Raw genomic sequence first — 26,478 nt, forward strand, 5'->3', positions numbered from 1 at the left:
CCCATCCACATACCCCAACATTGTTTCAAGAGTAAGATGAATCTCTGGAAGCCACACTAACCAACAGACAAATCCTGTTCTGGCTTCCACCATATAACTGTTTCTTTCTGGAATCACTTATGTTCCCATAAAGTTCATTATTACAATGATGGGGGGGGGGGGGGGGGGGGACGCTTCCATTGAGATCTAACACAGCTTAAACTCCTTGTTAACTCTCCTCATTGACCCTTCAACTCAGAGGTAAGATCCAGTGCTGGCATTCACTTGTGCTGCAGCAGAGCATCAGCATAAAAACAGGAAAGCAGTTCCTCAAAGCTTGAGGAAAGGAAAACCCCACTTTAGACTTCATTAAGAGTAAAGATAACAAAACGATTAGACAGGCATTTGTCTATTCAGTCCTATATGTTATTAAATCTAGTGCAATACCTTCCAAGATATTGTGGATACAGCCTCATATTCCAATCCTACCACATTTATCTGCATGCAAAAGAACAAAATTATTCCTGCCAAGATAACTATGTTAGATGATACAGAAGGAAACTGTGCAAGAGACCTGCCTGTACTGGACCTTATGTAAAATGATTTCTTGTCTTCTCAGACGGTCAGAAAGCATGTACAGGCATACAACAGAGAAAGAAAGGATCATAGCAGTTACGCAGAATACTCATGTGGTGCCTGATAACGGCACATATAAAGGGGATTTGATGAGTAGTTTTGTAGTAAAGGACGCAACAATTCAGAGAGCATCTTCAAATGCCCTGTATAATGCATAACTGAATTTCTCAGAAGTTTTGTTTCTGTCCCCAGCTCAGTGTTAGTGTTCCTGGAAGCCAGCTTCATAAGCCAGTCACAGTGATTTTAATTAGAAGTGAATGCAGCTTACAGCATGCAAACATACTGTAGCAAGTACACCTAGAAGTTGGTTATCATCTTTTTCAGGATTGTGCAAAAGAAAAGTCAATCTTATTTTTATTTAAAAAAAAAAACAGGAGACAGACATCAAATGAAATGATTCACACAGATTTATTTTTTTTTTTTCAATGGACATTCTTTTTCCACTCTGCAAATTCCTTATATATACACACAGCATATTAAGATGTTATTATTCCAGCTGACCACTCTTTCTGCCAGAAGTTGTCCTCTCTGTAGGGGCCTATTGACAAGTCCATGTGTCTTTGCCTTCGCCACACCTCAAACTGGCATTTTTGCTTTTGTTCCAAGTGGTTTGCACGTGAACAGCTGAGGCAAATTCTCCCCCCTTCACGGGTATGGGAAGGATAGCAAGGGACTCCAGAGCCTGTAGAGATGGCAAGAGCCATCATGCTGGTTTAACCTAGAGGTCTAGCTAGCCCTACATACTATCTCTGAGTGGTTGAGAGAGAAACAGAGAAAATGTGTGAAATTTAAATTTAAAATGTGTGAAATTTTCCTAAAGATATCTAATTCTACAACCTTCTTCAGCTCAACTACTTCCCTAAACTGCTATAGCAAAATCCAACCACACATCTCTGTCAAAACCCCAAGCTCTGTGCCATATTCTAACTTGCACTTGGTGCCAACCCATGGACAAATTCATTGGTATTTTTCATTGCAACTCTTCACTGATATTTTTTCTTGCAGTCCTAGGGTCTTACCCAGAAAAGAACAAAGTCTACCCAGGCAGAAGGGATCACAGTAAGTCAAATGGGTATCCAGCGTCACAGTACAAATGAAGGGAAGAGGCCAGGACAAAGTCTGTAGGACTGTCTTCTCAACTGTAACTCATACGTACTGTGGAATGCTAAGGAAATCATGTTCAGTGCCTCAGTTTTCATTCCTGTGATTCAAAGCTATTGCTACTGCTCAACACCATGAGGGTATGAGAGGTTTAGTGCAGCAGGCATATGAAACTACAGCTTTAAAAATGGAAAGCTGTATATAAGTGCAACCTATTAGAGTATTACCAAAACTGAACTCAAACATCAAGGGAATGTTTTAGTGGGAAAGAAATGAAAATCATTTCTCTTTGTTCTCTAGATTCCAAGATATGAGCAACACTGTCAAATACCTCTAGAAAATAACATTCAGCGAAGAATCAAAGGCTCCCTTTTGTGAAGGCTGTTTCATTATAAATTCATTTTATTCTGAGTCAGAAGACTCACAAGTCTTTCCTGGATTTTGTTTGCATGCTCTTAGAATTGTTTCCCTTGTTGTCATATTCTCTCGCGCCAACACAGTAAGAATAGAAATCCTAATGCTCTGGATTACAAACTACACAGCTTTATTAGGTCGCATAGACATTACCAGAGATTTAACCTATTAAAACCATTAGGTATTTACAATGTATGGAGCGATTATCATTTTCTAGAGCTAAAGAACAAACAAAAAACAGTGCTAAGATGTATAAATAAGACAAAGTATAAATTGGAATTCTTCAGGGCTTTTCAGGGGAATTTTATAGTAACCAAGCTTTTTTGTATCTCTCCTCCATCCCTTTGCACTTCCTGTCTCATTTTCTAGTCTCATGTTGTCTTTCTTTCCTTACTTCTGCCTCAGACAAGATTCAATTACAGAGAATAAAGAGAATTCTTGATTGAAGCCATCAGACTAACAGGTCTCCCTGGCTCTCAGGACTGAGGTCACTCTCTGCCACAAATGCACAGGGTGGGATGAGGATGTTTGGTTTTTATTGAAAGTTATATAAACAAATTGGTTTTCTAGCCATAAAATACACAGAGTTGTAGGTTTCACTAACAGACATGGTCAGCACTATTCTAGACCTTCATGATTTGACCTGGGCTAATTTACCTTCCAGTAAAACCAAAGCTCCTTGGTGCTTCCACTGCATAACACCATGGTACATGAGTTGTCCTATGTTAACAACTGTTTTCTTGTCACTGAAGACAAAGTCAAGTGTTCTGCCTAGTAATATCTCTAAATAACTCCTATCTAGCTAAGCTTTGTAAGTATAGGGCTTGCCTACAGGATGCCAAGTAGCCAAGGTGGATTGTCATTCAAGCTTTCCTAAAAGTGCACATCTAATCAGGGCAAGGCTCAAAAGCCAAAGGGAGAGAATTTTTCAACATTTAAAAATACATATAGCTCCACCAAAAAGCAGAATTAATACGCATCGTATTAAGTGAAAGAAAAACCTCACCAGAATCAGAGACACACATTCAGATAAACACAGACTACCTGCCATCCATAAGGAAGGAGCTCCTTAGGTAATGGACTCCCTCAGAAATATTGGCCCCATTGCAATAAATGTCAGAACTCACATTGACTTCAACAGAGTGGCAATTTTACCTTCCCTAAATTGCCAAAAATTACAAAATTGCAGTGAATATCCAAGAGAATAGACAGTCCAGAGATTTCAGGTATTTTTGTTTAGTCAAGCTATCAGTACCTCATAAAGATACCTGTCTATGGCTTATAAATACTTCTGCTTTAGGTAAAAAGGAACACACAGCCAGAGTGAAATGCTGTAGGCCTCTTACTAAAACATTCATGTTCCTGCAGTAATTTAAACAGTGATCAAGTGACTTACTGTATCTGGTCATGGACATTCTACCTTTAGGTGCCTCTTGTGCTGACAAATACACTTCTTTCCTCTTCTTTCTTCCCTTATCCCCCCCCCCCCCCCTTCTGGACAAATTTTAAGTTTGACTTGGCTTAGGCCACTTTTCAGAAAGCTAAACTTAAAAATTTGCTACCATACAAGATCATTCTAAAAACAATGTTAAAAAGATGTGCTTTTACAGCTACCTCATTTTTCAAGACAAAGAGTTATCTCACCTTACTGTATGAACCAAAGAGGTTTCTGAGGGGTGAAACCATAGGAAGAAATACTGTTCTTACATGCAACACTTAATAACGATAGCCTCAAATGCATTATCTTTAAAAGCAGAGCTAGTAGACTGCACTAGAAGACAGGTTTGTTCTAGCTCAGAAATTCCTCTCCCCTTTGGCATAGCCCTCAGGAGCATAGATTACACTTTCTATTAGCTGATTTAATGTAGTCTAAACTTTTTTCACTTCAGTTTAAGGAAAAAAAAAAGGTGGGGGGTGTCAGATGAGGAAAGAATATCCATGTCCTAGAATTTACAGTTCATTAAAGTTTCCTTGAGTGAGGAAAACTTAACTACCATTGATCTTACTAGCAGCTGTTGGCAGTTACAAATGGATGACAACTGGTTTTTTGTTGTTGTTTTGTGTTTGTTTTTTTTTTTTAATTGGCATTTATCATAAGGGGAACTTTTCATTTTAAATGGGGTGCCTTTTGGAATTACAAGTTACTTGGCCAGGTTTCAGGATTAATGAACACTCAGCTGTCAGGTTCAGTATGTCTATATATCGTGCAGTTTACAGAGACGATGCAATCATAGCTTCCACCCTTGAGTTCGGAATGACCCTTTAAGGACTTAAAAGAAGTTTTAGACAGAGAATTAAATTCACAGGTGTGCCTATAAAATTAAACTGCTGCTTTTTGATAGACCCATAACTTTTCTGAGACATTGGGTTTCTAAAGAAAGATTACAGCCTGACCCAAACAAAGCAGTAGCTGTAAAAATTGTTGAAGCTACTTCAAAACAGAAAAGACTGTTCTTATTTAAAAAGTAATATCTCAAGAAGATTGTATCTAATTGTACACAGGAAAAAAGGGTTATGGGATGTAGCACTCTGAAACATCCATGCATGAGAAGATACAGACTTCCTCCTCTTGGACATCTAAACAACAAAGTATTTGGTAAACTGGTCGTGATCTGAGTGGTAACTTTTCATGGGTTAATATTATCTCCTGAAATATTTAAAGCAAAGTAGCAGTAGCTGCTCAGCTGTTAGGACTTAGCTGCTTGCTTAACGCAGTGTACCCAACAGCTGAGGGACCATCAGACCTTGATGTCCTCCCACCCTGGGGCTCACCAAGCAACTTTGTGAGCTCCTGCACCTCAAGGTTACCCACGCCCTCAAACAGCACGAGTAGAGGCCTCAGATGCCCAGTTTAACTAGAGTCACGTAAGGAGCTTCCACCAAGTGAGTTGTGGGGATGGTTACTCTGACCAAGGGGCAGTTGAGAACAGTGGTATCTCCTGCTGGCATAGATGGGCTCAGGATGAGGGACTTCCTCACAGCACTTTCTCTCCTACAGCAATAAATCCAGCTGCCAGCTCTGGGGACAGAAAGAAAGCCTGGTAGCAGTCTGCTCCCTCCTTCAGGGAATGCTAACAATACAACAGCTGAATAGGACACATAATCTTTACCAAGCTGTCCAAGTTCACAGACTAATTTGCCAGAGTCAACTGAAATTGGTACCAGCATTTGCTACCTCTGTCCTGGGTTGAAAATCAATGGTGCACAGAGAAGAACATGCCCTGTCTGCTCCTGAATAGAAAACAACATGCTCAAATTTTAAAAGACCCCAGGTACAAGAAAATCCTAAAGAAGATTAAGTAACAACATCGTTGTATTCAGAGAAAACTGAAATAACATATGGATCAAATTCCTTCCTTTCTTAGCTCACTTATTGCAGAAACAGCCATAAAAGGTTAAAACATTGTTTGCATGCTTACGTCCAGCCATTGTGCCTCTACTGAAGTCCACAATGACGCAACAAAGCAAGCAAGATAAATTACAGAAGTTATTCTCCATCCCATCTTAGATGGGTTAACTTCACTCACCAGAGGAAACCATCCAAAGCGCTCCAGTCAACCCAAGGCAGGGGCACTGAGGGGCTCTCCCAGGCTCCTCTGTCAGCTCAGCTGCAGGTTTGGCTAAAGTCTGCCAAGGAATGGCAAGAAATAGAAAGATCACAAGCAGGCCCAGCTGTTTCCATAGTTGATAACTGAGTTACTGCAGGTGAGGGACCTGTTGCCACCTGCTGCTGCCTATACAGAAGGTGATGGGCTATCACTTACGTTTAAGGAGGCACAGCATGGCCAGGTGGGGCTGTCCCACCATGGAGGAGGGGAGGCTAAGTAGCACCTCTGTGTGAGGCATCTTTATTTCGGTATGAACAAGTCTGTAGAATGCATTTTACTGGTTCACAAACACTGGTAAAAAAAAGTGTTGTTGGCTGAAACTGCTCGACTGTTAAGAGATGCAGTGTGTGTGACAGGTCTTTGGCTGTGCACGGATAAGGCTGCATGTTCCTTGTGCACTAATGGGAGGTTTTCTATGTCATGGTTGTTAGAGAGGAAAGACTGGGTGAATCCTACAGACAGGGGCAGACATTCTTTCTTAGGAAAAAGAGAAAAAAAAAGGAAAAAAAAAAGAAAGAAAAAGAAAAACACTTTTTCTGAGCTGTTAAAAGCCTCCAGAAAGCCAAACAGCAAACTCTGAGGGCAGCTGTGGTGCTCTGACACAGCAGCGGTGGGGGTGACTGTGGGCTGTTTAGGGCAGGCCCACCTCAGCCTGTCCTGCAGCCCAGCGAGCACCTCCTCTCCTCCTCCAGCACAGCCCACGGCCCCGTGCGGGCCTGCTTCTGACAGACTACCATCACTGACAGCCCGACCCCACTCCTGACAGCACTCCGCTTAGAGGAAGGGGCCTCCCAACAGTTTTTTTATGCCATGGGATTAATAACCGTGGTGGGGCAGGTGTGGTGGTTTTTGGATGGTTGGGATGTTGACCCTTCGCTGCTGTGTTTGCTTATCCCAGCTGCCTTTCCCCCCACTTCAGAGGTGTCAGTGTTTTCTGAGCTTCCCTGGACAAGGCTTGTGCCAGCTTAAAATAGCTTTGTGCTACCTTACAAGAGCGGAGAGGTGTCATTTTAGACAGCAGATGTGTGCTAGCCATACCAGCCAGACGCCCATGGCACTGGTCTCTAAGCTGGCGGGGCTGGGATCTGGACCCCAAAGTTTGCCTCAAGGTGTTCATCTTGGGCAGAAGGCGACAGGGCAGTACAGGCCATGATTAGGAGACAGAAAGTCTTAACATACAATCACCACCCCCAAGTAAGTATTAACACCAGCAGTTACTCTCTCATTCCAGCCAGGCAAACTCTTTTTGCTCTTTACTTACAGCAGCACTTCTCCAGGCCTGTGGAGGTATTTCCCCTAAAGCGTGGGCTTGGGCTTGCCACGTCTTTCTCACACAGCCTTCTCATTATGTTTGGAAGGGTCTCTTTTGGCATTAGCGTCAGCACCACAGTGAGCTTCCCATCATGGTCACACCTCTCACCAGTACTGCTGTACAGCAAAGCAGGCACTGATGCATCATCTGTGGCTTTTTTATTTTTATTTTTTAAATTATTTTATTTTTATTTAAGCAACAAGGAATGGTTAGGCTTTTGTGTGTGCTGGTCTAATTAAACACTGAAAATCTGGAAAAGCCACATGATGTAGGAGCTCGGATCTGGGACTGAATCCAGTGCTAGCTTTAGAGGACACAAGTCGTGAGGGATGTGTCATATTAGTAGCTTGCAGCTAATGGGCTGGCACAGCCTGGAAGCTGTGCTGGCTCATTGCCCAGGGCCAGGGAACTGCTCAGGTAACAGCCTCCAATGTCTTGGCCAGCAGACCTTGACGGTTTCTTCATCCAGAGGTAATTAGCTAAGGTTTCCACAGTGTACAGATTTCATTCATAGGTACGGCCACCCCCCTCCCACCTCAGCTGTTTAACGTCTACCTTGGATCACAAAAATACCTGTGTCAGTGCCTTAGGTTAATGCCAATTGCAAATTTCTAAAGGATAGTGACTGTCTCTCTGCATCTAAGCACTGGAAGAAAACAAGGCAGGTGTGAGAAGAGTGTCTGACTGTCCTTTGGGCAAAAGGATGCCAAATAATCTATTCACAAGGAAAACATCATAAGAGTGGTGAATGACAGCTTGTCCCACCAGCTTATGTCAAACCCAAATCCAGCAGAAAGGCTGCAACACAGTGTCAAACAGGCATTCATTACAGTCTGACATTAGCAAGCAGGAAGCTCTGATTCCCTAACCAACTCAGGCCAGCAGGAGGTAGTGAAAAACTTACAACAGAAGGGAAAACTTGAGCAATTGCAGGAGATTCTGCTTGCTTTGCCCTAAGAAAAAGAGTAGCTCAGGAAACTAAGAAGAGCAGAGTCCTGAGAGCCTTCTGCAGCTGGCAAGAAAACAATGCTATTTCATGAAGCTGAGGTCAAAGACGTGGCCACACCAGGCTGCATTGTGCAATGGCTGACAGGCAAGGCAGCAGCAGGGCAGGCGAGGTGACAGCATGGTCTCTGGCCTTCTGGATCCCTAACTCACATGGCCAAGTACCATTTATAGCTGACCTGGCAGCTCTGCAGCCACTGCATCTAACACTGACATCAAACATCTGGATCCCACAAGAAACCATAACACCTCTATCATCACAACCCTAGAAAAACAAAATACTTTAAACATGGAAAAGAGGCAGCTGTAAGCATAAACCTCCTTATTCTGAAATACGTTCTTGATATTTAGGTAGTTCCTATCACTTAAGAGACCCAGGTACTTAGATGAGACTATTCAAATGAGAAAAACAGGGAAAATTTACAAATCATAGAAGAGAGGTGGCTTATAGGAGAGAAATGCATAGCCTCTCTTTCCCTGCACAGCTTGACTGGTCAGGATGTAACACTATCTTTATTTCATTAGTTTATCTTTTACCACCTCCAGCTCAAATATTTTGTACAGGTAAGTTGGTTACAATTCTCTTGAAGATACAGTGCTAAAATGTATTGTTAATTTGTTCATTAATGTTTTTAACATAGTGTGACAGCTATTCTTGATGCATTCAGAAACATTAATGTCTTCGTTTTCCCATGTCTCTGTTCTCAAAACAGCTTACAGAACTTGCCTGCATTTTCCATTCCAATCTCAATGAAAACAAACTGTTGCCTTGTACAGAAAATTTTTGTTGGTTCTTCCAGGAGGGAGAACCTGTAATTCACCTATAACAGGAGGTGATTTGCTGCATTTATCTTCTTAGCTGAAAGAAGCATTTGACAATAATGTGGGAAGCTTTTCAAGTTTAACTAGGGTGAAGAAGGCAAGAAAAAGCAGTACGGGTCACAAGCTGCCTCACAAATTATTATGCCCACACTTTTAATGGCTCTACTCGAACAAACATAATATGCCAGGAGTGAAAAAAATGCATTTTCCAAGGTGCTCAAAACTGATAAAATCATCCAAAAATTTGACAAGAATTTCTTACATATTCTCCCTGAGACTTTCTGTCCCCACTTCTCTCTTTCCATTTTTTCCACAGCTTCTGACTTGCCTACAGAGGAAAACTGCAAAACCTCTGCATTAAAACCATGATCAACTTTCACTATCTCTTCTTAAGCTGCAGAAGCTAGCTAGGCATGTGAAAGAAGTGAAAACAAACCAAGAATCTGCTGTTGTGATTTGGCTGAGCAAAATATCCCCAAAGTCCAGAACAAACTATGGACAACTTGAAACATCCAAAGGACAATGAGATCTTCAGACTATGAATATTTTGGGGGAATCATTTCTAAGAGGTAGAAAACTGCACATTACAAATAACAGAAGTTTGCTTATATATATATATAAATCAGTTTACTGTCATAGTATTTTTTTCTATTTTTTTTATTAATATTTCTATTTTTTTATTATTATTATTTCTTACCAGGCATGAAACTGACAGATCCTACTTTGCAATTATTATTTAGGAGCTAAATTTTGTGCTGTCAATTGATTTACTGACATTGCCTTCATATATGTTACTGGGGTAAATAAACCAAAACAAATGATTCTTTACTACAGGAACTGAATTTCTTCCTAGCATCTACAGATTTTCTGTTCCTTGAGATTTTGGTGATGACTTCTCATTGCAAACCTAATGCTGACTTTGTGGCTGATATGGATTGGATCAAACATCATATAGTCAATCAACAGTGCTGTTATCTTTTAGTATTTCTTGCTTGTTTAAGCAGATAAATGAGAACAGACACAAGTCAATACATCAGTGCTTTAGTTAAACAAACAATTAAAAGATAATCTCAGATATCTGGGATGCCCAAATAATAGGCTTGGAAAAAGATGTCGGTCTATGGGGCCAAAATGTCTTAGGAGCTGCAAAGAACATGTCAAATCAATGGGACTTATAGATCAAATTGCTCGGTACTTTGGACAAGAAATAAAGGAATGCATGAATAGCTTAAAAAAAGGTGGAGCCAGTAGTGCTAACCCAAGATTATGGAAAATGTGAATAATGAAGATGAAGTCTGTTTATTTGTCTGCTTTTAAAGAACACACTCTAAATGAGGGGGAAAAAAAAAAGCAAGGAAGGTAAAGCTGGAAACTCTCAGCGCGCTGGGAGATGTTGCTGTGGGTGGTGTGCTTTCAAGTGCATTGAATGTTGTACATAAACTGATTGAGACCAGATGTAGTCTGTGCTTTTGATATGGTGTTACTGATTTGTTTTGTATACCAGGTTTAAATTAAATTGTGTTATTTTCCTTGATTTAAAAATATAAGATAGCAGGCCTTCTACATGAGCCACTTCTAGCAGGTTCAAAGAATAGTGGTTTTGTGTTAGAACAAGAAAGACATTGGCATACCTTGTTATTCATGCTTAATTTTTAAGGGTGATTCTATGATTCAAGGCAGTTCCAACATTAATTCTATAAACTCTCACCCTATTTAAAAAAAAATAAAATATCTCCTTTTGGAGACTTTTTTCTTTTAATAAGGTTATGAATCTCCCTCAAGCGTTGTTTAAGGTACAAGTCTCATAACAACTCAGACAGAGATGGGATTCTTGCTAATGAGTTGATATTGAGCTGACTTTATGAGCTGGCAATGTATCAACTGCTCATCATTAAATCATTCCCAAAATGAACATTAATGAACTTCACCTACTCCAACAATGCAAGGTAGCTTATACTCTTCCTGATTTCCAATTCACTGCAAAGTAACTTGAATTCATACTACTCTGCTGACTTCATTGAATTGCTGCATAACGAGCTGCCATAAAAACAAGGAGGTTTTGCATGCACATATCGGACGTTCTCATACATATTAATTTGGTCACACAATGTATTACAGCTACTCCGGTGAACTTCTGCGTGTAAATGAACAGTCCTAATAAGCTTCTTTGAACTGCCAGTTCCTTGCAGGAATAAAATACTTCTCTTTGCAAATCAAATAAAAATGTGTTTTCGATGCTGAATTTTTGTATTCTGTTAACTTTTTCCACCACAGAAGTGAAAACCAAAGTAAAACAAGTAGTTCAAATAGCCATAGCTTTGCTATTTACTTTTTGTTTCTCTGAGGTATTTAGCTGGGGTTTAAAATATCAAGGCTTCATTACCCCCAGTTTCTGGAGGAATCTGGTATCAGGTCATACTTGCAGGATTGGGAACTTTATTTGGAAAGAAGCATCTGTGCGGCGGGTTCGTCTTTTTTCACTGAAGAGAGGTCTGTGCAGATTAACACAGCTTGCAGAATCATTATCCAAGTCTCCAAAACTGATTTGAGGTCTCAAATGCACATTTTACTGTGAAAGATTCAGAGGTCAGTCTATTCAAAGAGAAGGTTAGGAAGAGATTTGATCATAACTATGTGCATAGAGAGAAGTACCTCAGTCTGTAACATTAAAATATTGATATACAAGCTGCAGCAGATCAAACTGTATGGCAGCAGGAAGAACCACCTCAGTCTTTGATTCTTACAAGCTACTGCCCAGGATCAGTTTATAATGGTAAACTGCGACAGTTCAGGAGCCATTCAGCCATCCCTGCTCTGGAGGGCAGCTACCTCTGGGCAGGGGGTGGGTAAGCAGCAAGGGCAACAGTTGCTCCAAGCGGCTCATCTAAGGCTAATGCTAAATGCATATTAACATCTTTGGATAATGCAACATGAAACACAAGGGACCTGAAGTTAGAAATATTCAAATGCAACATGAAATTTATGTTTTTGAGAGAGAAGAAATAACTATTTGAACAGTTTCCTGTAGGATACAATAGATTTCTCATTATTTGATGTGTTTAAAACAAAACTGGATGTCTACTAAAGCCTACGCTCAAAGCGAAGCTAGGGACTTTATGCAGACATCACTGGATTGAATTCAATGACTTGTTTTATTTAGGAGGTCACCAGAGGACTTTCTGGCCTCTAAATACAAGAACCTGAGAAGGCCTTGACAGAAGAACTTCGTGAAATTGATACACAAACTATACATTCACTACATTCGGACAAGGGAGAGCCTCAAACCATTGCCTTCCTACAGCAGCGTTTGGTCAGAAGAAGCATTGGGTTGAAAAGTCCTCTATTTGCTGGTGAGAAGTTGTCATAGTCCTTTCCACGAAGTATTTCAGATTTCATAAATCACTGCATGCTTCTCCTCTCATAGAGGAGACTAAAGAGAAGACTTTAGACTAAAACTAACTTGAACCATCTTTTCTCTCTGCCACATTGAAAGCACCTTTCTTTCTTTGTGTTTCCAATGGGAGAGGAGAAGAACGGGGGTGGGAACATGATGTAGCTGAGATGTGTGCCTGCAGTGGAAGGATTTTGCTCCATGTTACAATTCTGAGAAAATTGCTTGGTCTGCTTTTGTTGTTGTAGTTGTTTTGAATATTTAAAACATGTCAAAGGTACCTTGAGTTTTATGTAAAGGCACTTTTAAAATGTGTGCGTGTGTGTGTGTGTTTAAAAGAAGACTGTTTCCTTAAAAAAATAATAATGTGACACAACAGAGATTTAAAAGACACTGTATACTCTTAGAAGAAGCAACAGAGTCAACCAGATGGATTATGGAAAGAGCTAAACGTGCATGCATGCCCACAGTTGCACTCACACCTGAACTTGCTTAATAACTGAATATGATTAAGCACACTGTAATGGTCAAATGCAGAAGCTGGTGCACCATTCATATACCTCCATTTCCATTTACTGTGTTTCCTAATTTTAGGATACATAACTCACTTCAGATAGTTTTGCATACAACTGCATAATTAATTATAAACAGCAACAGTGCTGCTGTCCAGGACCCACATACCTAAAAAAAGTTCTCAGATGTGTTTGCACTGCCCATCCACTTAACACAGACATTTGTGGGTAGCTGACTGTTCCCTCTGCATGCTCTTTTTGTCACTACTCTGCACTGGTTTTTGGAATAGTCAGTGTCTCCAGTCCTTACAAAAGAATCCCAGAAAAAATGTCTGGTTAAATTGACCAGCTAACATGGATAATGTAAACAAAGGAAGTGCAGATAACTCTCCTCAAAAGCCTATGATCTAGTTTTTCGTGAAAGGGGGATAGATTCACAAAGCATCCTCTGAGATGCCCTCAACTGTCTATTTTCCAAAATATGCTCTGTAACTCTTCTGAGAATTAAACCTCTAATTTTTTTTAATTTGAGCACCAAAAATTTCCAGTCACCTTTGACAACCTTAGCTTAAAACCACCACAAAAGAAGCAGCCTTGCCAGTTTGAAACAGGAGACATTCTTTTATTTAGCCCTGAGACTAAAAACACACCTAAATGGAAATCAGTACTCCATTTATAAAACGCTCACCTACAGCCAAATTTTATTTAAATTTGCTTTTCATAGAATCTCTTAGCACCAGGGGACAGCTAATGACATTCCTCAATACACGAAGCAGTGAGGCACTGCAACAGCCTTTCTGCATCTCCATTCAGACCCTGTCTCACGTTGTTTTAGCGCTGGGTAAAAACGGAGGTGGAAAACGCTGAGGCCTCAGGAGGAACCCAAACATGTTTAACAGGGTTTTCCATGCACTTCTAAATTTGCCCAGCTGCTAACATGTACTGTTATGGCTGTCTGAATGCTGATTTGGGCATGGGCTGTAGCTGAGGAGGTGGGCAAGTCGCAGCACATTGATCCTCAGAGGCCAACACGTCCAGGCAGTATCAGTGTGACAGAAGCAGAAGACAAAGATCTAAACTGGGACACACACAGCTGCACTCACAGCTGCATTGCAGAGTACAGTGGCCTTTGTGGCACTCCAGGGCACTAGCAGCAAAGGGAAGGAAGGCTACAGGACTATCGGCTCCCTTCTTCTCTCCTCACACATTCTTCACATATAGAAAAATACCATAACTCTTCTAGACTTTGTGGCCAAAGCAGCTGTGTTCCTGCATCAACAAAGAGAGGGTTTTGGCTGTGTGGCAGCAATTTCTTCCTAAAGAGGATTGTTTTTCATTATCCACCCAACTGGTTTGTCTTCCTTCCAAAGATGAAATATATGAAAAAATCCTCTCATGAAGAACATTTGCAAAATACCTTGCTTGAAAATAGCTTTGGCTATTTTCCTCTAATTTTCCACCTATGCCAGCAGGTTTAAAAACTAGGCCCTCTTTGTTGGTAGCCAGCTTTACACATCTGAAGCTGCCCTACTTATAATTCAGAATGAAATCAGCAGACATCAGTGTTGCCCAGAGCTCTGAGCTGAAAGTCTCAAACAATGTACTTTTCCTTCAGACTTGGAGCAATCTCAGTTAAGAAAGAGACGAGTGATCCCCTACGTGTGACATGGTCAGGTCCTTGCAAAGATGATCTTCCCCTAGCAGCAGACTGAGCAGTTAGAAGTAAGCTGAAGTACTGCCTGGTCACTAATCACAGAATAACCTAAAAATTGGAAGGTTTAGAAGTAAATGATTCACACAAGAGGCACCTTCTCTGAGAGAAAACCATTACTTGTTTCTCACTTTGTTGGGACGTAGTCTTGGATCAATTTTTATATTTATAGACTAAAGTATTAAGTATATCTTTCTTGTCAGCCTGCAGTGGGTCGTTTAAAATAAATTTAACATTTACGGCACCTCAAATTTTGTCTTTACTGCAGTACTTCTTGTTCTCGCTATAGAAGATACTACAAATACCACAGTAAAGCTCAAATATCAGAGGGCACTAAAGCGCTGCTTTTTAACGGCAGTCACTAAACACAGAGCTCATAAAACTGTAGTTATCTTAGTACTAGTGGTACTCAGAAGTGAAAGACAATAAGATATTCATGTTCCAGTGATAAATCTACTGAAGTCGGTGGGATAAGAGATGGAATTAATTCACCCTTTGGACCAAAAAAAAAAAAAAAAAGCACGTGGGTCCTGGGTGGGAGTTGGGAGTTCAGGACAGGGTTTTCTAATTAATCAAGGAAACCCAGAGAAGAAGTGGAGGGGCACTGTTCCTGAAGGAATCCCTGAAGGTATTGTTTGGAGTGCTGCAAAAGCTGTTCTCGGCGAACAGTTCATTAACGTTGCCTGTGGAGCTGGAGGAAGGGGTAGGAGATCTGTGAGCAGTTGCTAGGAGAACTGGTAGTCATCAGCCAACTGGCAGAAGTGAAATGGAAGAAGGGAAAAACTTGAGAAGGGGATCTGAATGTCCTTTTAACTGGCAGTGAAGAGCAAAAAGCAGGCAAGAAGTTTCTTCAGAAAGCTGTAAGACTTTAAAGAAAAATGTCCCGAGACAATAACTGTAGTACGGCAGTGTTTGCCAGCATAAACCCCAGCTGACCTGGTTTGTCCTCACTTTCACTAACATGTAAAACCATGAAACTGCTTACAACTGATTAATCTCTCCACTGCTGCTCCAGAGAGACAAAGAAATGAAGAGGAACGGAGCTGAACTACCAGCCTCCTTCCTAGGCCTTGGCTGAGCTGACCAAAGAACTACATTAAAAATATGTATAAATCACATTGCAAACAGTGCCAGAGGGAGTTCAGCTCCCATCTTGATGATTTATAAACATGTCTTCCTGAACATCAATCTTGTGTCGGCAGTGACAGTGTCCTAGCTGCCCTTCCATGTTATAAATGATACCCAGTTTGGGAAGGGACTCCATCAACACTCCCCATAATAATTTTTCAAATTAGGCTGTACAAACTAGCAACTAATAATCATAAGATCCTAGGATCATACAGGTTGGAAGGATCATCAGAAGGTTTATGGTCCAAACTCCTATTCAAACCGAGGTCAGCTCTGAGATCAGATGAGGTTGCTCAGGGCTTCCTTCAGCTGGGTTTTGAAAACTTTCAAGGATGGAGGCTGCACAGCTTCTCTGGGCAATCTGTTCCATTGCTTGACTATATGCCGTCTAAACCTTTTATTTCAATTAATGCCTGTTTTCTTTTATCCACCCTGAACGCAATGCTGTAAGGAACCTAGCTCTGACTTGTTGATAACCTCCCTGTAGTTACTGGAAAATTAAAAGTAAAAGTAAAGAGAATGTTTATGTATACAAAGATTTATATGTCAATGTTTAATGTTCAGACAGATAAAAGAGCATGAATTCTAAAACATCATCAAATTTTAGCAAACATAGTCTGGCTACAATTTTCACAAATGCCTTGTTCTTCAACACGTGCCATCAAGAACCAGGTACAAAATGCACTCCCATCTGGCTTGTGATGTGTAATTAGGAACCTGATATAGAACTATTGTTTACAGCAAAAAAGCCTTTGATTTCATGTGTAACACATCTCATTCATATTGGAGTAAACCAGGAGTAGCCTCATTTAAACTTGCCAAGTCACATGATTTCAGACTAGACTGTCACTAAACCCAAAAGAGCGTTAAAACCACCTTTCCATTAAAAAAAAAAACACAGTAATAATTATAAAATTTTAAAAAAATAGCTTCTTCCTGAAGTTTTTTTGTTTTGTTTTGATTTTTAATCTGGCATCCTCTACCCCTCCTTTGTCCATGTTCCTCTAATCAGTCTATATGGTACCACTTTTCTGCTGGCAAAGCAGTAAGGCAGCTGTGGTGCCAATATGCCTGAAGCTTGCCTCAGGCATCTCTCTGCCAGTTTGAAATTTTTACCATCTTCCCAAGTTAGACTATCTTTGCAGAAGTAGTGATCCAAAAATCATAACTTATGGACTAGCACCCTTGACAGAGAGAACTGTTAAAAAGCCTGAAATCCCCAAGTGTTCCCTGCAAGAGGAATATATATATTTGTATAATACATATATAAAAAGGCTTAAATGAAAATTGTTATATGCTTTAGTCATGAATTCACAGTCTCCCAGACAGAAATGGTTTCCATTTGTTATTCTTTTCAAACTAGCTCCCCAACAAATATTTCAAGCAATTTTGCTCTCTAAAATCCACTTTTCATCACTTAGGGAGTCATTTAATGTCACCAGGAGGTTTGCCCAACAAAGGCATGCTAAACCAAACCATAGAGTAGCATTTAATAATCAGACCCAGTTGAACATTTGCAGGACAGACCTGAGTCCAAGAACCATGAAAGGCTTTCAGCCATATAATTTGTGCTATTACAGCAGAGAAATTGAAGAAAACCAAATGGGTGCTGGTGGCACACTGACATCTTGTCAGGGGCACATTAGGCATGGTCAGATTTATCGGAGGGCATTTTTTTATTTTTTTATAGTCACCTTGGTTGATTTTGGTTCTTTGTAAAACAAACTATGGGGCACCCTCATGATTGAGGGGCAGTTTCTGATTGTTCTTATGTCTGTGAGGAAGGAGGGAACAAGGTGACTCATGACTTGACAGGACCAGGAAAAGATAAGTTGACATCTTAAGTTATAAGTTGAAAGAAGGTCACAAATAGCTCCTTTCTCACTCTCCTGGGGGTAGGTGGTGTCTCACATGGAAACCAAGAGCAAGTGGACCACATCTACCCTCCCTAGATATGAGTTAGCAGCATAGAGGATGTACCTTACTGGATGAGCTTCCCTTGTTTGCAAAGAAACCACGAGCATGTCTCCCGCCTTACAACAATGCCCTGCACCTGCCCCAGGGTGCATCCACCCCTCTTTCTTATTGTTCCTGCTGTTACCTCTCTGCTGGTTTGGGCCTGAGCCTGGAGGCAGCAGGAGGAAGGCTTTCAATCCCTATCCCAATGCCTTTCATTATTCAAGTTTTCCAGCCTTGAAGTTACAGGGGAGATCCCACATGACTGTGCACATAGCTAAAAGCAGTTGTCTCCAGCACTTTCTCAAAGAATACACAAGGTAGAGGAACTAAGTCAAAACTGTCAGATGGTACCTGATTTACAGGGTGCTGGGGGGGAGCATCTGCACAGAATGGCTGCCAAGAGTCTCTTGGAACCAGGGAGAATTTACTGCACTTTTTACATGAAACTTAATCACCCTGATAGACATTTTTGTAGAAGAAGCACATTTAAGCCCAATCAATATGGAAAAGTCTTGAGGAATAAATAAGACATCTCACTAGCTCAAACCACTAATAACACAGAGACTTTTAGGTGTTGGTAGACAAGACCTTCCTCCAGAAATTTACTGTACAACCACCCCAACTATCCAATCTCTTACTCTCCTAAAAGTTTTCACATTGACACAAGAGGACAGAACACATGCCCATACCTAAGACGCATCAAAGCACGCTTCTTGCCTAAAGTAATTTAACCCAATGGTTTAAATCAAAACTCTCTTGTCTGCAAACAGCAGGGTTATCATTTCCTCTCCAATGAGCTAAATACTACTGCAATTACAGGAACCGTTCTTGGCAGCCTCAAGTACTGCCTTGCCTGCCTGGTCTCCCTTTGAACTTGCCCTTTTAAAATCCTTCCTCACACAAAACATGATCTGGGGCAAGGAAGTTCGTGCTGCTCTTCACCTGCCCTGAGAGTCAGCCTCAGCTTAGTCAGAGCACAGGTAGCTGCCACTGAGGTGGTTTTAGCTTGGCCAGTTTGAAAAAAGCTGAAGTTTGTACACTGCACCTTCGGTGCTGTTGACAGTGACCCACTGTGAGGAAAGCCAGCTCAGGTAGACTGCTCAGATCACAGTCATCCCCGTGACTGCCATCACGCAGGCATCCCCAAAGGATGCTGAGGCCTTCCACAGGCATTAAATTTCCTTAATACTCATTTTGGCAGGAAAATACCTTGTGTCTAGAGGGTTCCAGTTGAGATATGTGTCCATCATCAAGATAAATCAGGTGTCTTCCAAAGGCCCGTGCAGTAATTTCATTTTCTGTCTTCCCCCATTAAGAGAATCCCTGCAATGGTGGAAAATGGAATTAGGAGAACTAGAGAAATTTTCCTACAAAAATCATGATCACAGCATTACATTGGATCCTTTGTGTGAGACTTTTCCCTGGATGGCTATTTCCTTCTCTTTCTCCACAGGACAGCAGTGAGCACACCACATAAATATACGAGGCAGAAAGAATAAAGTCACGTTGGGCTCATCAGCCACCTGTCCGCACTGCACTAGCCCTTTCTAGTCCTTTTGTATCATTTCCTGATCTGCAATATTTATCTTATTCCTTTTTCCGCCTTTAATAAAATTGTTTTATTTGCACTTTTCATCATCTATAAGCAATTCAAGAACTATTCAGTGTTCCTGGCACCCAGAATAACAGAAAAGTCAGTAGCCTTGGCATATAAGAATAGATATATAGTGTCTGAAGGGAATAAAACACAGATCCACATACAAAACTAGGAAATAAATTTCCTATCAGGGAGAATTTATTCCCACTTTTAATCGGGGTATACTAAATTATACAAGCTCCGAGTGCCCAGCAAGTGATAAAGTGATTAGTCCATCCTCTGCTACACCTCCGCATTTAGTCCCTGTGGAACATAATTAATGGGCAGTTTACACTTCTCTCACAAAACATTAATAAACACCATAAACAAGATCTAACACAACGCTGCCCAGCACCACCTCACTTGGGCACCTCCCAGGATTCAATATTTTGCTGCAAACCACCACAATTTATTCACACACTCTCCATGCATAAGACAACATTTATACCCAAGCTACTAGGAAATAATTGTTCAGAATTAGAGGCATTGTATCAAATTCTTTAATAACAGACTGTATTTCAGTCATGCCACCATTACCGTTGGCTACAAATATGGTAATTTAAAAAATAATTTTAAAAAATCAATCCATTATGTCAGAGATTATTTGATATATATTTATAAAGTTGTTATTGTTAATCAGCTGCCAGGTAACTGCAGATATTTTTCCCTTAACATTTGCTTCATTACTTTATTAATGAAAAATGGGCTTAACAAGTGCAGTTCCTATTACAGCTCCCCAGGCTTTCTTATTTTTACTTTTCATAATTTTCAAAAATTACAAAACATCACATCTACTTTCCAGTCTCTGCCTCAGATTTCTAGAATCACAGCAGTTATTTTCAACTATTCGAAAGGAGTTTACAAATTCATTGGCTAATTTAAAGTACATTGCAGGAAATCTATTAGGGCATCTTACCATGTAGTGCAGTTTCAAACAGTAATGATTCAGCATTGAACTGTAATAGCCAAAACCCTAAGAATCAAGTGGAGGAAGCATTACATATAATATAGCATATACTTAGATTAAATGTGAAATCTAATTTGTATTAAAGGAAGTATTAGTTACAAAAAAATTAACAATATAATTAACATTATGGAAAAAATAATGTCTTAAAATGTAGTACTGCAACAGTAAACATAAGTTTATTCTTTCAGGTTTAGCCTTCCATTTCATTACTGTCTCACGACGATTTCTCAGTCCTAAATTTGTATTACAAATCAAAATTCAGGTCTGCAGGCAGTCTCTTTGGGTTTACTTTGAGTTGTGTTTTTTTAAAGGAAAGTTGGATTTTTTTTCTTTTTAATATGAGATTAGGGATAACTACGAAGTAAAGTTTACTTTTCTTTCAGCACAGAACAATATGGATGCTGGAATTATTTAGGTTTGTATCTACCCATGAGAACCCAAGAAAATATATATCTTCAACTATAATTGGCAACTTTTGTATAAAAAAAAAAGTTTGCTTATTTATTATTCTATCTACTTGGCTACTGTACTCTTTGAATCTTTTTGGATCTTCCATATTTGCCAGAATTTAGGTGACTCACATTCCTATTAACCTTTAATAATCACCATTCTTTCCTCATCAAATAAATCATTTTCTGACTAGGTATGATTGTTAAAGATCCTTCATCTCTCTGTGAGCTTTTCCTTCCTGTTTAGCAATGTGCTTACATCACGCCTTCTGTCTTGAAAAGTACTTATGAAATGGTACTGTGAGGTCCCAGGTTTACAGTCTTTTAATCTCAAACACCCTGTGTTCACAAGGAAAAATCTAATTCCTGGTCCTACCTGGCCTCTGACAATGAAACTATGTCCTTTCCATTGCAATTATTGTGAGAAACAAACTGCATCCCATCAAATAAATGAAGCTTTTGTCTATGCCTGTTCACATGCCCTGTTTTCATTGGACTAGTATAGTACAGGTGCAATTGATTTGAAATTACCAAGCCGCCCTTGTAAAGGAGTGTTCAATACCTTAGTGAAGTCTCAGCTGCTGAGGCTTGTAATGCTCAACACTGAAAAATCTAGCTCGTTAGCTCTTAGCTATACCTGATGCTTAGCTATGTAGGCTCTGCAGGGCTAACAAGAGTAAAAAGCAGTCAAGACTTATTTCTGCCATAAAGTCGAAGATCTGACTGAATGTAGACAAGTAGCAGTCACGCTGAGGAAGAAGTTGCCATTATTACAAAGCCACTCTTCTGCATAGAGCTATGCTATAAAATACGTCTATCCATCTATCAGCCTTTAAGAGCTCCTTGAAATGGATGAGCTTGGGTTTGGCTTACATTTTGTTAAGGAAACAAGCGGCAAATGTTTAAATAATACCTTTGCACATGAAACAGATAAGAATTACCAAAAATAACTTAAAAACAACACTCGTTCCGGTTCTCCCAAACACAAAACCATGTGATTTGTTACGAAATTCAGCCTATGTATTAAGCAGCTTGAAACAGGACTGGTTTTTTGTCTACTTTAACTATTATGCTGCAGCTATTCACAGCAACTGAAAAGGCCACTTAGAGGAACCAGATCTAAAAATACAGTGATCACTTTTTAGTCACAGCCGTACTTGATCTGCCGTGATTCTGCAAATGGCTTCGTGACCCCATCGCTCACGGCAAGGAGGAGGCAACTCCTCCGGCAGAGCGTGCGTTTCCCTTGCAGAGGCCGGCGGGCACACAGGAACTGCCTCTCATTGTTCTGCGCTGATGCCTCTTCCAGTCTTCCCTTCCGCAGAGGAAAAGCCACGGAGGGAAGTCCGTAGGAGACAATTTTCAATACGAACCGGTTGAAAGCTCCAGCGGTTTAGCACAGTAAATATTTTTTTCTCCCGCTTTCCTTAGTGGCAGAAATCAATACAGTTGACTAATAGCAAGTCTCTCTTTCTCCCAAATGTTCCGCCATAGGAATTTCAGGGAACTGAGGCAACCCTCAGGTCGCCACTTCTTTGCATTTCTTCTTTTTTATTTATCTTTACAAGAACTGAAGGCAGTTCATGTCACTGCTCTTGTTTTTATAAGGGATTGGCAACCTCCCCTCTTCTGCCTGCATGCCTTGGAAAAAAATGTAATCTGAAGTCATCGTAAGACCATTAGCAAATGTTTGTGTATTAGAAGAGCAACTCTCAAAAGAAATGCAGATGTGCACGTACAAAAATAAGAGGCTTGAAAGGCCACAAGTTCCCACAAAGCTGTTCAAAGTAACTGAAAAAAGGGCAAGTCTCAAAACATACAGGTATTGACTTTTGGATCCTTCTCCTCATAAAAGTTGCAGACCAAATACAAAGTTCTGTTTTTCTTAGAAAAGAGCTTTTATATATATATATATTTTTTTTCTAAACAGGCAGAGAGCCCGGCTTTAGCTGCTTGCTTTCTGAAATCCCTGTCGGTGTATGAAATGTAGGTGGTATACATTATCCTTTTTGCTAAAATGAAAATAAAAACTTCCCTGATTGGTGGCTGAAGCTAATGGGAATTGATAAATTACTTTCCATCCCAGTGGACATGAAATCTCTGAAGTTTTAGATTTCAATTGAATGAGAAATTACTTCTGCAACTCAGTCAGCAGGATCGAATATAACTGTGTTTTTTTAATCTTATCAGAGTGTGACAAAAATCAGAAAATTCATAGCTTTGCGACTGCAATATGTGAAGGCACAAGTTAGAGGCACCCTGTTTAGAGAAGTGTAATTTATGAATGCCACCTCCGCATTTTCAATGCTCGCTTAAAATTTAGGGATTCTTGGGATGCTGAGAGGCAGCTCCTCCGCTCCCATTGACGGCACTGCCTCGAGGGCCAGGAGGGAGCACGCAGAAAGGGTTACTCCTGCCAAGCAAGACCTGCTTTCACACCTCCCCAGCACGCCTTACGCTCAAGGGCAATGTGAGCACTCAGACTCAGCAGTTGGTTAAAATACCCTTCTGAGCACGAAGCCATTGGCTAGAGCTGGGACTTCTCTCCTTCCTTTTTCTGTGTCTTTATTTGGCAACTTCAGCAATAAACACTTCCAAATAGTCTTTTAGAGAAATGTGTTGCTGATGTACTCGCTCTATGCCGGGATGCGGGGGGAGGATCGCTAGGGCTGGCGCACCACTGCGCTCTCACTTGGGCCCCAGCTTTAGCAGACAAATGAGGTCTTTTTATCAAAGGGTGAGTCCAGATCTGCCCCCAGCAGAGCTGAGACAAACTGCCCTCTCCACAGAAGGCATGTGCCCTTCAAACAGCTCGAGCTGGCTGCTCGTAGGCTCTGCGCTGTTACACTCCGTCTCCCCCAGCTATAAATAGCAGCGCCAGCCAGACGTGCCTTCGGCCAGCCAAGAGCTTGCACCCATTCCTCCCGAGCTGCAACCATCTGCACTTTTGTCACCTCCAGGCCGCACGCCACAACCCTTTGCTTGGGGAAGACACCACGATACTTGCGGTCAACGTGACAGACGGCAAATCCCGGCCAGCATGGTCAGCCGCAGGCTTCAGACCCGCGCTGTGCACCTCCTCCTCTCAGCTCTGCCCTCTCCCAGCTGTGAGGTGGCGGTGCTCAGCCAGGGACCTCGCCACGGACCCTGTGCCCGCAGACCCCGAGGAAGCCTTCGTCCCCAGCGGCATGGCCTGGCAAGGTTTCTCCTGGAGCAAGGCTTGTGCCGGGAATGAGCTAATTTAGGACTGTGGCGGAGAGTTCAGATGCTTATCCAGAGTTTAAAGAGGAGATGAACTTTTTATCCTGCAAAATTTGGCTATGTTTCGCGGTCCTTATTCAGGCAAAACTACAGCTGGCTTTAATGGAAGCTTTGGCGGGGGGGGGGGGGGGGGTGGAACTTAACTGAAAGCTGCAAGATTTAACTTTTCCCTGGAATTCTCATGAGATATCTGGTTGGTTTTGTTCAGACTACAGGAGCAATTTCAACACTCATTCACCCTTCAGCTTCCAGTCACAACCTGGAGCCTCAAACACTGAACTAAGTGTCAGTGAAAAATAACTGAGAGAAACATGAAGTGATAAAGAAAACAGAAAAAGATCTCATGCACTGGACAAACACGACAAAAACTGATTTTATTCCTGGACTTGCAGGGGAGAACTAAAGCATGCTGTCTTATTCTTCCCTAAGACACGCATATTTTAAATACGGATGCTATGTAAACATGACATGCATGTGCACCACCACACAGAAAGCGTGGCCTATAACTGTGTTTGGCCTGAAATATGAATGACCAGCAATGGCTCCTGGTGCTGTACATCCACCTAGACACGACAGAGAGGGAGTGCTGCCGCAGTGCACATGTCCTTTGTTATTTGTGGAGGCTCCGTATGAGAAAGCCGGTCATTTCCTCTCCTACAATAACAAGCTCGATAGCTATCTAATCGTGTATGGTAGGAGTGTAACTGCCTACTTCCCACTATAGCCACAAGATACCATTTTATTTCTGGCTCATCTAGCTGTTCAGTCTGTTGTGTCCCTGAGGATAATTAGTCCTGAACTCAGGGAAACTATTTATCTTACACCGGGGATATTCTATCAAATACCTCTTCACACAAAAACTCATTTAAAAGGATAAAAACCATTCCCTGAGGAACTGAATACATTTGCAGGCTTCTAGTCATTTCCAGCAGGTGACATCTGAAATCACAGAGCCCCCCTTTCGGTGACTAGGTGGGAGCCAATTAGCATCATTTTGAACTGGGAAAGCTGCATCGCCACAGCCTCCAAGGAGCAAGTCCTACTTGTTGTAAACAAATCTGATTTGCTCAGTTTCGCCTCCTCACAAACACTGCACAACAGTCGCAGAGAAAGTTGTTTTACAGGGCAAGCCCCCATTGTCACTGAAAACAGGCAATGTTTTTTCTCCCCAGGAGAGGAAAAATAGATGTGACAGTTCACAGCTACCACAGGTAATGGCTGCAAACTAGGCTCTCTCACCAGAATTTCTCCCAAAGGCTCCTTTAAATATTCCATGACTAGCTACGTCCAAATGTATTTCCCAAAGGATCAAAGTACATTTTTCTTCCACTTGACAGAAGTCACCGAGTTGTTGCTATCAGTTTGCCCTTACAGTCCTTTTGCATCACCCGCCTGCAGAAACAAACATTCCTCGAGATTTTTCCTGATGCAGTAACTGTCCATGCCACCAGGGCTTTATTTTGGCCAGAGTTGCCTGCGGTGTTTTTGCCGGAGCACAAGCATGTTGTTCAGACCCCATGAAAAGAGAAAGCTCGGCTCTTACGGAAGCTTGGCAAGTCTCTGACTGCAACTAGAGGTCCAGGAGAAAGAAAAATCCAAATTATTAGGACTTGGAATATGAAGCAGATGAAGCAATCTAGAGGTAAGTCCTGGTATGTCCTAAGGCTTAAATAGCAATGTGCACATGCCCTGATTTCCCCACTCAGAGAACTAAAGTACCTCTAAAACACTTTTAAAGTAAAGGAGTTAAAGAACCAGCACAACTACATCTGCCTGGGCCCTCTCCTGCATGCAGACACAGCCCTCGTGTACTGATGCCTGATGCATGTGAAATTTGAGCAAAGCCCCTTAGGGGTCGTAGTTGAAGACTACCCCCTCTGGAGCGTGCACAGGAGGCATGTGCTCTTTATGAGCAACACAAGGTAAATCTGAAAACCTTGCATAGTGTCACAGTTCAGCCTTTACTAAGGAAAAAATCCTTGTTTAAGGACTGAATAATGGTGTGGGGACAGGCCATGTTTTCACCAATCCATCAGGCTAACTGGCCATGATACACTGTCTGGATAATAAATGCCATTCAGTCCTCATTGCTGTGTCCTTTATTAAAAGCTATATGGGGAAGGCAGAAATAACAATTACAAGAAACTGTGCATCAAGCGGACTCCACACACTGACACCATGGTGGTACAGGGTGTGACATGCTTGCTCCATGGGAGCTTGCCTTTGCTTTGTTGGGGGAACCAGGATTTCCAAACTTAAGCAGCAAGTCAAGTGCAGGACCCCACATCACAGCCTGCTGAGCTGCTAAGCAGAAAGTTGTAACCAGCTAGAGAACAAAATGATTTTAGTATTCGTGTTGACCTAATATGGACAGATCTGCATTCATGCTGCCTAGGTTGAGAGCCTTCTGTTTTCTTCTATACTGAACTCCCATTAATCTCCACTGAAATTATTCCAAAATATGATTTCTTCACTGGCAAAACTGGTTAATAAGGTTCTTGCCCTCTCTTTGATCTCAAGCAATAATTCCTATTCCTCTCTGCCGCCTGTTTCTGAAGTCATGCTTTAAGGAGGTCACGGAAGAAAT

General features: G+C 41.2%; 2 long non-coding RNA genes across 3 annotated transcripts in view; one reads left to right on the forward strand and one right to left on the reverse strand.

Annotated features, from left to right (window-relative positions):
- The window catches only part of LOC308191882, a 197,952-nt gene that overhangs the window by 114,617 nt on the left and 56,857 nt on the right, over positions 1–26,478 (reverse strand). For both annotated transcript variants that reach the window (XR_013948334.1, XR_013948335.1), the window contains 2 exons: positions 18,788–18,901; positions 5,658–5,757 (listed from right to left, as the gene is read on the reverse strand). This is a non-coding gene — a long non-coding RNA (uncharacterized lncRNA). The remainder of the gene's footprint in view (positions 1–5,657; positions 5,758–18,787; positions 18,902–26,478) is intronic.
- Positions 22,588–26,478, forward strand: part of LOC308191890 — a 46,877-nt gene continuing 42,986 nt past the window's right edge. The window contains exon 1 of the long non-coding RNA XR_013948356.1: positions 22,588–25,533. This is a non-coding gene — a long non-coding RNA (uncharacterized lncRNA). The remainder of the gene's footprint in view (positions 25,534–26,478) is intronic.

The sequence above is a fragment of the Anser brachyrhynchus genome (assembly GCF_964034855.1).
Source record: "Anser brachyrhynchus genome assembly, chromosome: 3".
NCBI lineage: Eukaryota > Metazoa > Chordata > Aves > Anseriformes > Anatidae > Anser > Anser brachyrhynchus.